Raw genomic sequence first — 13,972 nt, 5'->3', positions numbered from 1 at the left:
CTGATCAGGTAAGTATAGGGCACAGATGGGCACGGAGACCGCTCTGCACACTGTTCCTGACCGGAATGGCGGCCGCAGGGCTGTCTCCGTTACCTCATTTGAGGTGTAAAGGCTGCGATTGGTCCGTCGGTCCGACGGACCAATCACAGCCTTTGGGGGCAGGTGGGGTGAGGTGGGGTGACCACCAGCGTCACCCTTACACCCGGTGGTGATTGGTGCTGTACTTAACAGCACCAATCACCACCGATCCCTGTGTCACCGGCGAACGTTATTCGCCGGTACACAGAAAACGCTGTAATTGGCTGTTCACATTGAACAGCCAATCACAGCGATCGCCAATGGCGGGGGGCATCGCTGCCCCCCCTGGGCAATGAGAGAAGATGTCTGCTGTCAGGGACAGCAGACATCGTCCCTCTGTCACCGCGTCTATAGACGCGGTGACAGTTTGAACTCATGACGTACATTTATGCCATGTGTCGGGAAGTACATCCCGACCATGACGTTAATGTACGTCAAATGTCGGGAAGGGGTTAAAAACCTTTGTGGACTGTTTTTATTTTTATTGATAAATGGGGGAACCATACAGATTTCTTCAATGCAAGCTGTTGTCGCCCATACATACATACATACATACATACATACATACATGCATACATACTGGGGAAGAATAATATTTGCTGATTTATTTTGGGACCTTAATGGAATCTGACAAAACAAACATTCATTCTAGAAATGTTTTTTACGGGAATGAGTTTCATTAGGGTGGTGGGCTGAGGCTACTCCTGGTGGAACCCACTGACCCAAAGCTCCGTCGTATACCCTGGGTGGCACAACTGTATGAGCTGTAAGGTGGTTCTCACTGTGTCCCATTACACTGTGGCTTCAGTCGTGCAACACAGCTCCTTGGCGTGCCAGGTCCTGGGAGACTTGACCTCATCTTCACTAGTGCTTCTCTTGATCAAAATGTGTTTCTTATTTGCACACATATAACACAGCCAGAAAACAGCAGGTTTCCATCCCAAATGCCAACATCCTGTCAGTCAAACTGTGAGTGCTTAGCATATATTATAGTATAGTATATATATATTGATCAGTCTCCAGTTTTCATCAGCGACCAGCGATGGTCTCTGATGGACTCTGCCGGGGGAGCCACAGAGGGAATCAGCGACCATTAGGGGGCTGAACACGGTTCAGCCACCATATTGCCAGCGATATTGCTCCATGTGTACACTGCTTATTGCACTTACGGTCCATACACATTTTCCGTCTGTAATTCCCCTTGTGCATGTGAGGATCTCTGCATAAGCAATGTGAATAAGATTCATAATTTAACTTGTTTTAATGTACGTTGATTGTCCATCAAACGCATATGGGCGTGCTTCACTATGAAAAGGATGGTGCCCCCGGAAACTAGCCCAGGTAGGCTGGCTTTGGGGTGGAGTGAGTATTTGGGGGTGGAGCAGGCTATTTTGATTTCAATTGCATTTTATTTTATTTGGGACAAAAATGTACTGTACACTGCATAGGGACTTGTCTCGTTAAAAGTATAGGACAATATACAGTAAAATCTTCAGAAAGTCCTTATGGGAAATGGGAGTGGCAGAGAAGGGGAAGCAACACCCCTGACATTACACCCTCTCCATATGTTTTTCTTGTTAAAATAATTTTAATCTGCAAAATAAAATTTCAGTGCTGTAAAAGTGGACATAGATCAGGGGTGGGCAATAGGCGGCCCGCGGGCCGGATGCGGCCCGCGAGACGCTCAGGGCTGGCCCACCGCACTGACCTATATCCCAGTGACAAGTGGCCCGACTAGCTGAACCGCTTGTCATTTAACTTGCAGGGCTAAAAAGTGCGGTGCCGCTGCTGTCGCCGATACCCGACTGCGCCCACCCCGCACAGCATTACTTGGAGTGTGGGAGGGGATGCGGTCACATGGCAGCCGCCTCCCCGCCATTGGTTGGGACGGCCGCCGCATGACCGCGTCCCCTCCCACACTCCGAGTAATGCTGTGCGGGGCGGGCGCAGTCGGGAATAGGCAGCGGCGTGACTCTCCTGGCTTCCCTCGCTCAGGCACCACGGCACTCAAAAATAATAAACAAAAGTAAGTAGCTGCCAGCCGATTCTTTTATGTATATATGTAATATAGCCGTATTATATATGCTGATTTAAGTGATTTTCTTATCAAGTCCCCAGGAGTGCTGCATATACTTGCATGCATATATATATATATATATATATATATATATATATACACACATATACATACATATACATGTACACATACACACAGGTATATATGCATGACATGTATACTGTACACTCCTGTGTATGTACGTGCATATATATGTGTTATATATGTTGGTGGAATGTATGTACATATGTATATATGTGTTATTGTTTTGTCCTGATGACGGGGCGGTGTGGCCCCGAAACGTAGACCAGGGAATAAATCTGGTCCCACCAGTTTTCTCATGCCAAACTGACTCTGAGTGCCACTTCTTCATCTTCATATATCCTAGTGGGGCTTTCTGGGCTTCCACAGTGGGGGCACCGGAGCAAGCTATTTGGATATAAGCTCATAAGACCTGAGTGACGGATGTTCTATCTATCTATCTATCTATCTAAATATACATACAGTACACAGTATATATCTAGGCTTTCATTACCAAAGAAATGCCAATGCGTTGGTGGTTGTGGACCCAGTGTATTGGTTTGGCTGCCCTTATCTTGCTTGCTGTCTCTGGTCGTCTTGCCCGCCCTGGAGTCCTGACTAGAGAAGCATGCAGCTGCTGGTGTTCCGGTGTGCCTTTGGAGGGTGCAGCGGGACTAAACCTCTAAAACAGGTTATATCAGACACCGTGGTGTATGCTCTGCCCAGTGCAGCCCCTCCACTCCCCATAACGTGAGTTTGGGCTCAATTCGGGTGACATAACATAAATTTGGGCTCAAGCCGGGTGACATAAATAAATTTGGGCTCAATCTGGAAGGCATAACGTGAATTTTGGCTTAATCCCAGTTGCATAACGTGCATTTTGGCTTATTCCGTGTGTCATAATGTGAATTTTGACTCCCTCCATGTGAATTTTGGCTCATTTTGTGTGGCATAATGTGTAAGGGGCAAGTATAAAGGGGTCTACTATTGTCATGCATAATGTGTATAAGGTGTGGTACACTACACTCAATGACAACCCCCATTTGGGTGACCACACCCCCTTTTACATGGCCACACCCACTTTGCCTGAGCTCGGCCCTCGAACATTTACTGGAAGTGTTAAGCGGCCCCCCAGCTGAACTTATTGCCCACCCCTGATCTATACTGTAGCTACATTGGAAGGAATGACCTTGTACAGCACTGCTCATTCTCAGAAGAACTGAAAGGGGTACAATGTTCCGGGGGCCAAAGATGCCCAAAGTAACCTCCTCCAGGATTGTGTGGGCCAGTACAAATGAAACATACAGCCATTCCCACCATACATACAATGCTTTTTAACCCATTATCTCACTCCCAGTGGGATGCTGAAGTATAGCGCGAAGTCTCTGCTCCCAGAGAAGTGGATTATAAGACTCCTGCCTAACCCCTACAGAACTGGACAGAAGCACACATTTGGACAAGGGCAGAGGAACATATGGGGAATGCGGAACACATGGGGAATGAGAACAGAGGATCACATTGGACTGAGGATAGAAGAACACATGGGACTGAGAACAGAGGATCACATGGGACTGAGGACAGAAGAACACATGGGACTGAGGACAGAAGAACACATGGGACTGAGGACAGAAGCACACATGGGACTGAGGACAGAAGCACACATGGGACTGAGGACAGAAGCACACATGGGACTGAGGACAGAAGCACACATGGGACTGAGGACAGAAGCACACATGGGACTGAGGACAGAAGCACACATGGGACTGAGGACAGAAGAACACATGGGACTGAGGACAGAAGAACACATGGGACTGAGGACAGAAGCACACATGGGACTGAGGACAGAAGCACACATGGGACTGAGGACAGAAGCACACATGGGACTGAGGACAGAAGAACACATGGGACTGAGCGCAGAGGAACACAAGGGGAATGGGGGCATAGGAACACAAAGGGACTGGGGGCATAGGAACACATGGGGACTAAGGACAGAGACGCACATGGGGACTGGGAGGCAGAGGAACACATGGGTATTGGCGGCAGAGGAATACATGGGGACTGAGTACAATGGAGCACATCGGGATTTGGTGCAGAGGAACACATGGAGACTGAGATCAGAGGAACACATGGAGACTGAGATCAGAGGAACACATGGGGACTGAGGTCAGAGGAGCACATGGGGACTGAGGATGGAGGGACACATGGGGACTGAGGACAGAGGAACACATGGGGACTGAGGACAGAGGAACACTTGGGGATTGAGGAAAGAGGAACACATGGGGTCTGAAATCAGAGGAACACATGGGGTCTGAGATTAGACGCAGGGGTGGGCAATAATTTCAGCTGGGGGGCCGCTTAACACTTCCAGTAAATGTTCGAGGGCCGAGCTCAGGCAAAGTGGGTGTGGCCATGTAAAAGGGGGTGTGGTCACCAAAATGGGGGTTGTCCTTGAGTGTAGTGTACCACACCTTATTCACATTATGCATGACAATAGTGGACCCCTTTATACTTGCCCCTTACACATTATGCCACACAAAATGAGCCAAAATTCACATGGAGGGAGTCAAAATTCACATTATGACACACGGAATAAGCCAAAATACACGTTATGCAACTGGGATTAAGCCAAAATTCAAGTTATGCCTTCCAGATTGAGCCCAAATTTATTTAAGTCACCCGGCTTGAGCCCAAAATTATGTTATGTCACCCGAATTGAGCCCAAATTCACATTATGGGGAGTGGAGGGGCTGCACTGGGCAGAGCATACACCATGGTGTCTGATATAACCTGTTTTAGAGGTTTAGTCCCGCTGCACCCTCCAAAGGCACACCGGATTACCAGCAGCTGCATGCTTCTCTAATCAGGACTCCAGGGCGGGCAAGACGACCAGAGAGAGCAAGCAAGATAAGGGCAGCCAAACCAATACACTGGGTCCACAACCACCAACGCTTTGGCATTTCTTTGGTAATGAAAGCCTATATATATACTGTGTATGTATATTTAGATAGATAGATAGAACATCCATCACTCAGGTCTTATGAGGTTATATCCATACTTGCCTACTTTTGAAAAGCAGTTTGAGGGAGATTTTAGATGGTAGCAAAATGAAAGCATACATCACAATAGAGGAGGCACACTTGCGCGCGCCGTAGGCGCGCGCCCGAAATTAGGGGGCGTGGCTTGCCGCGGGAGGGGGTGTGGCCTATAATCGCGGAGTCAGACGAGGCGTCTATTTATCGCTGGCCAGCAACTAATGGGGGATCCTATACAGATCCTATACAGGAAATGTGCAGCATAAATATAAAATAGTATGAAAAAATATACAACAACCAAATATTAAAGCAATAGGTAAGTGCCCCTTGTTGGAATAATCAGTGAGGCAGGCATTCAGCTAGTAAATTACTGAGCATGACAGGAGGAGTGGAGCATGTATTGGGTGCCAGTCGGGGCCCGGGGGTGGTGGGAGAGAGGATCAATAAGGATCAGGCTTAGTGGGTGGGAGAGAGGTTAAAGAATCAGACAATGTTATACTTACTGCTGCTCCCGGCCTCCCGGCTCCCGCTGCCCGGCTCACTGCCACTGTTCAATGCTGCTGCCGCACCTCAGTTCCTCCTCTCCGCTGCCCTCCTGCTCCTGGTGCTTCTGGCTCACTGCCACTGTTCAATGCTGGTGCCGCACCTCAGTTCCTCCTCTCCGCTGCCCTCCTGCTCCTGGTGCTTCCGGCTCCCGCTCGCACTGCTGCTGCCGCTCACTTCAGCGCTGCTACTGCTGCCCAGTGATGCACCATGGCTACCCACACAGCCCCGCGGTGGCCCACGGAACATGCCGTTTGCACATGCGCAGTAAAACATTTTGGGAGAGGGGACAAAAATGCGGGAGGAACCGAGGGATTTGCAAGGGAGCGGGAGGAGGATTGAAAAAAAATGGGAGACTCCCGCTAAATGAGGGAGGGTAGGCAAGTATGCATTATACACAGCCCCCATATTACATTATACACAGCCCCCCATATTACAGTATACACAGCCCCCCCATATTACAGTATACACAGCCCCCCCATATTACATTACACAGTCCCCCCATATTACATTATACACAGTACCCCCATGTTACATTATACACAGTCCCCCCACAGCCCCCCATATTACATTATACACAGCCCCCCATATTACATTACACAGTCCCCCATATTACATTATACACAGTACCCCCATGTTACATTATACACAGTCCCCCATATTACACTATACACAGCCCCCATATTACATTACACAGTCCCCCCATATTACACTACACAGTCCCCCCATATTACATTATACACAGTACCCCCATGTTACATTATACACATTATACAGTCCCCCCACAGTCCCCCATATTACATTATACACAGCCCCATATTACATTATACACAGCCCCCCCATATTACATTACACAGTCCCCCCCCCCACACACACACTACACAGAGTACCCACAGTATTTACAGCCCCCCTCCCCCAGACTAGTACACATAGCCCCACAGTGCCACATTACACACATCCCCTCACTCCCCCAGTACACAGGACAGCACTCACCTTTCTGTGTTGTCCCTTCCTGGGAGGTGCAGCAGGGAACTGGCACTGTGGTAGATGAAGCACATGGCAGCCGGTGACAGGAGCAGGAAGAGCCGAAGAGCATTGCACGGAGCTCACTCACTCTGTGAGAGGTGGGCGGGGCCAGCAGCAGGGAAGCCCTGACTGACGGCTCTCCTGCTCCTTCTGCTACACAGACTTCCCACAGCACGTCGGCCGGCTGTCATGTAGCAGCGTGCAGGCAGCGCCCGGCGCCCCCCGGGTATCCGTGCGCGCGCATGCGCAGTAAGGACTTTGCAGGAGTCCCCACAAAAACCGGGAGGTGGGGGCAGGTTTGCGGGGCAGCGGGAGGCTCCTGCAAAAAGCGGGAGTCTCCCGCTGAATGCGGGAGGGTAGGCAAGTATGGGTTATATCCAAATAGCTTGCTCCGGTGCCCCCACTGTGGAAGGCCAGAAAGCCCCACTAGGATATATGAAGATGAAGAAGTGGCACTCAGAGTCAGTTTGGCATGAGAAAACTGGTGGGACCAGATTTATTCCCTGGTCTACGTTTCGGGGCCACACCGCCCCGTCATCAGGACAAAACAATAACACATATATACATATGTACATACATTCCACCAACATATATAGCACATATATATGCACGTACATACACAGGAGTGTACAGTATACATGTCTTGCATATATACCTGTGTGTATATGTACTGTATGTATATGTATGTATATGTGTGTATATGTATGTATATATATATATATATATATATATATATATGCAAGTATATGCAGCAATCCTGGGGACTTGATAAGAAAATCACTTAAATCAGCATATATAATACGGCTATATTACATATATACATAAAAGAATCGGCTGGCAGCTCCTTACTTTTGTTTATTATTTTTCAGTGCCGTGGTGCCTGAGCGAGGGAAGCCAGGAGAGGTCAGGGGAAGCCAGGAGAGTCGTGCCGCTGCCTATTCCCGACTGCGCCCGCCCCGCACAGCATTACTGGGAGTGTGGGAGGGGACACGGTCACGCGGCGGCCGTCCCAACCAATAGCGGGGAGGCGGCTGCCGTGTGACCGCATCCCCTCCCACACTCCCAGTAATGCTGTGCGGGGTGGGCGCAGTCGGGTATCGGCGACGGCAGCGGCACCGCACTTTTTAGCCCTGCGAGTTAAATGACAAGCGGTTCAGGCCGCTTGTCATTGGGATATAGGTCAGTGCGGCGGGCCAGCCCTGAGCGTCTCCCGGCTGCATCCGGCCCGCGGGCCACCTGTTGCCCACCCCTGAACACATAAGGACATAGGAACACATGGGGACTGAGGACAGAGGAACATATGGGGACTGAGAACAGATGAACACATGAGGACAGAGGAACACATGGGGACTGAGGACAGAGGAACATATGGGGACTGAGAACAGAGGAACACATGAGGACAGAGGAACACATGGGGACTGAGGACAGAGGAACATATGGGGACTGAGAACAGAGGAACACATGAGGACAGAGGAACACATGGGGACTGAGGACAGAGTAACACTTGGGGACTGAGGAACACATTGGCACTGAGGACTGAGGAAAACATGGGCACTGAGGACAGAGAGACATATGAGGACTGAGGTCAGAGGAACACATGGGGACTGAGGACAGAGAAGAACAGGGGGCAGATGAACACATGGGTATTGGCGGCAGAGGAACACATGGGGACTGAGTACAAAGGAGCACATCGGGACTGGGTGCAGAGGAACACATGGAGACTGAGGTCAGACTGACATGGGGACTGGGGGACTGACAACAGAAGAGCACATGGGGACTGGATGCAAAGGAACACATGGTGATTGAGGGCAGAGGAGCACATGGGAACTGAGGTCAGAGGAACACATGGGCACTGAGAACAGAGGAGGACATGGGGACTGAGGACAGAGGAACACATGGGGACTGAGGACAGAGGAACACATGGGGACTGAGGACAGAGGAACACATGGGGACTGGGGAAAGAGAAACATATGGGGACTGAGGAAAGAGAAACACATGGGGACTGAGGAAAGTGGAACACATGGGGACTGAGGTAAGTGGAACACATGGGGACTGAGTAAAGAGGAACACATGGGGTCTGAAATCAGAGGAACACATGGGGTCTGAGATCAGAGGAACACATAAGGACAGAGGGACACATGGGGACTGAGGACAGAGGAACACATAGGGACTGAGAACAGACGAACACATAAGGACAGAGGACAGAGGAACACATAAGGACTGAGGAACACATGGGGACTGGGAATGGGAACAAACCAGTCTGATTTTGCAGTGTAAATGATTGCCGCTGGAGATTTCTTACCAAATCTCTCACTTTCTGAATCTCTCATCCTATTAAATTTCACCCAGCATCTTTATGGGGTTTTCCTTCCTCTCTGACATTGACTCCATGAGTGCTAGATACCCCATGCTATAGCAGGGATACCTGCCCCATACACACAGTAAGGTGACATATAGTAACAGTCTTGACAAGTAGATGTATTATAGGGGTGTTGGCCGATATAGGTGTATGGCAGGTCTCCATATGATGAAAATAATGAGCACTATAAATATGACATTCAATTTCACTTTAAAAGTTTTTTTCATTGGAGTACTCTGTTGCTGAATGGTCACTGTCCTACAAAATGCATGTATTGGTAATCCACAATAGGCTGTAGTAATAAGGTTTGCATCTAGTACTGGTCTTTCCTAGTTCCAGAAAACAATAGCTTTGGGTTTCCAATAATATGGTGCAAAAACAAAGTTCCTCTTTTAACAGAACAATTATCTTAAGCACTTCACAGTATCAATATCTCAATCCCACAGTACTCTGTACTCTGTACTCTGTAATCAGTTAAGGATTCACACAAATGGCTTCTTCACTCTCTACACTTTCAATCTCAGTCACTGTTGCACTACTACCTTAAACAAGATGTATATCATACTGTCTGAACATACAGATCTGTACATCAGCCTCTTGGTGTCGCACTTTTAATATACTTTCTAATATCTCTATGAATATAATGATAATTTCAGTATCAGCTGCAGAACAGTCCAAAATTCACATAGGGGAGCCACAGAAACTGACAGTGAGTGAGTTTGGAATGGCAGTTGGTGGCAATTGCTGTGCATCCCCATCGCCGGAGCCTCCCCTGGTTCTCAGTATCTCTCATATATGTCCTATACTCTCAATAGTATTTAACAGCAGCACTTACACAGCGTATCCCAGCGCTCACACACTCCCTACGACTCTGGCCCCCTACTGCGCACAATCAGCGGGTACTCCGCAACTTATTCCAGTTTGCCTCACTTTAGCGTTGTCGCTTCGCCCAGTTTCTCTCTTATGCAAACTTGCAGCACCTTAGCGCCACTCTAGATATTAAGAAATAGACAAAGCGGTAAGAGGGTGCTCGCTGAAAGTCTATATTATGGAATCCGTTGCTCTGTAAGTCACTCTGAAAATAAGATACAGTACAGTATGGTGCAATGTAACAATAGCAGCTTTCTGGGACATGTAATTTATAATTAGCTGGTAAGCCACAGGTAGGCTATCTGCAGAATACAGTGTTAGCTAATATAGCGGGTACTATAACAATAGCATCGGATCGATGTAACAATATAACACAGTGGTCACATTAAAGTCACATAGAAGTATTGATCAGAAGGATTTTAATGTAAAGAAAGACATTGTGTGATTTTACATTTTGGTTCTCTTTTGTCTGGATCTGCAAGACGCCATCACTGTGTTCCAACTGTACCTTCTTTTATTCTCCTGACTTTGTTAATTACCATACCCACTGCCTTTAATTAAATCTACCCTGAATGATTTCAGCAAGAAGTACTCACAATGTCCCCCTGTAGGAGAGCACTGTGCGGCAAATCAGACCAAAATAGACATTGGGGAAGGTGAAGGGAGCTGACTGCGCTAGTGAACAGTTGTCGTGCCAGGTCCTGCGCAGTTGTTGTGCGGTAATTACAGCAATTGTGTTGTTTTGTAGACACTGTGTTGTTTTAGTGAAGTTGACACTGATTATGTCTATAATGGAAGCTTAGAAACTAAAAACAGCCGACGCTGGGATTATTATGGTTTATGTATATATTGGCAACATATTTTATGGGGATGTATAATAGGACAATAAACAAGTGTGTAATAAAAGTAGAACTTCTATATACATAGGGAGGATCATTTACATGGCAGCAAATGGATAGGGGATACTACCAAGTAGGTTGACAAGCATTAGGTCGACAACACTAAGTCGACATGAGTTTAGATCGACGTGACTTTAGGTCAACGTGACTTTAGGTCGACATGCAGTAACGTCGACAAGACTTTAGGTCGACATGGGGTAGGTGGACAGGGTCATTAGGTTGACCTGGGTTAGGTGGACAGGGTCATTAGGTCGACATGGGTCATTAGGTCAACATGGGTATTTTTACTGTTTTTTGAGCCGACATGTGCCGACAGGCGGTATTTCATGCCCTACCATCCACTAGGCCGTGGTGGGAGAATAAAATAGTGTGCCGAGCGTAACGAGGCACCGTGCCCGAAGCAGATGAGAGGGGATGCAGTGGTACGTTTCATTGCCCATGTTGACACAACATGTGCCGACAGGCGGTATTTCATGCCCTACCATCCACTAGGGTGTGGTGGGAGAATAAAATGTGTTCCGAGCATAAAGAGAATAAAATAGTGTGGTACGTTTTAGTGTTTATATTGACTGTATAAAAAAACATGTTGACTTTTTCATTGTCGACCTTACCTCTGTCGACCTAATGACCCTGTCGATCTAACCCATGTCGACCTAGACTCATGTCGACCTAGACTCATGTCGACCTTCCTGCATTTTGACCTAGACACATGTCGACCTAAATGCGTGTCGACCTAATGACTAACACCTTGCTGGTGAACAACTGATCCACACCCATGGATTGTGTAGCCAAAACCATGTTGACCTTTTCTATGTGCCATCCATAGCCATGTTGACATATTCCTTGAGTCAACCATTTCACTATGTCGACCATATGTATTTGGTCCAGATTTTGTCAACCGTTGAATGTCGACCTAGACATCATTGTCTGTCAGACGGTTACCAGACGCTGCAAAGAAAAATATAATATAATAAAATCAGTACATTGATGTGTTGGTTGTGTTAACCTTGCTAGTTGGCTAATGTATCAGCGAACGCCATGGCGATGTTACGGCCCGCTGCGGACTCAGTGCAGGGCTTTCATTTAGCAGATGAAGGTACATATTAATGCACTTCTGTTCTCCTATCAGTGTGAGACATTAGGATGAAAGATGGTGGCTGCCTTTAAAATCCCGACCACATTTCAGCTGCCTCTTGGAATCAAAAAAATGATCCAACTGCAAACGGAGACAGAAGGGATGTGCAGCTACTTGCATCATTTCCCTGTGACATTCCTTAACGACCTTGAGCTCAGGCTTATTCTACAAAGATACCGCTGCATAGGTCAGTGTATTATAAATACGGATATTCTGTCAAGCATAACTAATTGTGTATGTTGTTAATAAACAAGGTCATTTCACTGCAGTTATCTGCAAATATAACAACGTGTCTTGGGAAAAGTGAAAAAAAAAATGAGTCAAAAAGAAACTTCTTTTGCTTAAAGCGAGCCAGTCCTGTACAAATACACTCAGGAGGCGGCCATTTTGAACTAATATTCCGCTCATCGAGGAACTCAAGCCTCAGTGATGTCATTTGTCCCTAGTGATTTCATTGGGTCAGAGATGCTTTGAATTTTTCAGCCATTTCAAAATTTCAGCAAAGGACCCTGTCAGCAGCCCTGCATGCACACGACTACAACCCCAGGCGGATGCCAAGTACTGCAATGGACTAGACTGCCCCACACCATCCTTGCCTATGCTCCTGGAGTGTTGTAGAGGCTCCCAAATCTCAGGTGGTGCTCTAGGATGGCTGGAAAAGTAGGTAAGTCTCAAAGAGGCTGTCCAAAGCCATCCAACGCTTCCTCAAGTGACTGTTGATGATGGCGTGCCTTGTGCTAAATTGTATAAATGTGGCTCCGCCCCACTTTACAATGTTGGCAGTTGCGCCAATGCAAAGCAGGGGGGGGGGGGTGTGGAACCACAATGAAGTGGTCTCACCGCTCATGAGACCCACTTCGCAAACACCCCCATCCTGCCAATCCTGAGGGAACAGACTAGAAGCTGGGAACCAGCCCTCCAAACTTACAATCCAAACTTGCCCTTTATTAGAGAAGGCTGTACGCAGCCCTCAATTTGGTTCCGTCCTATCTAAGTGGTACTGTTGCAAGGCATAAGTCACACTGGTATGCTACCAGCCCCATAAAACATATGAACAGTATCCGTCACCATATTCCTAGCACCTAGAGCACTGGGACATTTTGGGAAAAGGAAGGCACATGTGAAGTCCCCGGTCCTCTGTACAGCAGACCTATCTGTGCAGCAAAACCCCATACCTGTTGCCGGCATAGCCATGTTTTCCATGAGGTCTTCGGAAAGATGGCGAATGTGCAGAAGATAGCATGGACTCTGGCACAAGAGTGATCGCCAAGTCCCAGTACAGTGGTAATCCGACTATAAAGTATTTATACATAAGTACAGTAGGTCCACACAGTTCTTTTATATACAGTGACGTGAAATTCCGGCCTTGCCGGTTTCTAAACAACCTCATTATTCTTGTAGCTTCTAATGAAAATGTCTTTGCACATATTCAGCTATACATTGTTTTTGTGTATTTTGTATGTATTGATTCTGAGAATCCAACAATTTTCACAGCTGTGACAGGTGATTGGCCTTAGATGTATAGGAAACAGCGGGATATAATAGGAAGTCCAACCGAGAGTGTAATTGTTAGAGTCTCCAGAGACGGAACGTCAAGCTCTACTTGTGTGATGTGCAGTTAAGTAATATTAAAGCCGCACATTAATAATCTTCTAAATATATCCACAAAGTACTGTCGCACAGTTGTGGATTCTAAATGATGCTGGGTTCTAGATGGGTCTGTACTGCGGTGACAGCTGAGACAATGCGAGTAGACGAGAGGCCCAGTCACACACTTATAGAGAGGCCAATTTCTGGGGGAATTCGCACAAGCGGACCGCTGCACCTAGTCGAACAGCAGTAAATGTTAGCTCTTACGTCAATATTTCAAATGCAAGGAGGAATTATTAATATAAATAATAACATTACATTTCAGCAATGTAATAATAATAATAATACAAAGGATTAGATTTG

The 13,972-nt window shown here is 47.3% G+C and overlaps 1 long non-coding RNA gene across 1 annotated transcript in view; it reads right to left on the bottom strand.

The window, feature by feature from the left end:
• LOC146026691 (uncharacterized) overlaps positions 1–7,115 on the bottom strand; it is a 76,790-nt gene extending 69,675 nt beyond the window's left edge. Inside the window, exon 1 of the long non-coding RNA XR_014454521.1 lies at positions 6,724–7,115. This is a non-coding gene — a long non-coding RNA (uncharacterized LOC146026691). The remainder of the gene's footprint in view (positions 1–6,723) is intronic.
• Between the last annotated feature and the right edge of the window lie 6,857 nt (positions 7,116–13,972).

Source organism: Crinia signifera, chromosome 8 (assembly GCF_055691185.1).
Source record: "Crinia signifera chromosome 8, ASM5569118v1, whole genome shotgun sequence".
NCBI lineage: Eukaryota > Metazoa > Chordata > Amphibia > Anura > Myobatrachidae > Crinia > Crinia signifera.
This window is presented reverse-complemented; position numbering and strand designations above follow the sequence as displayed.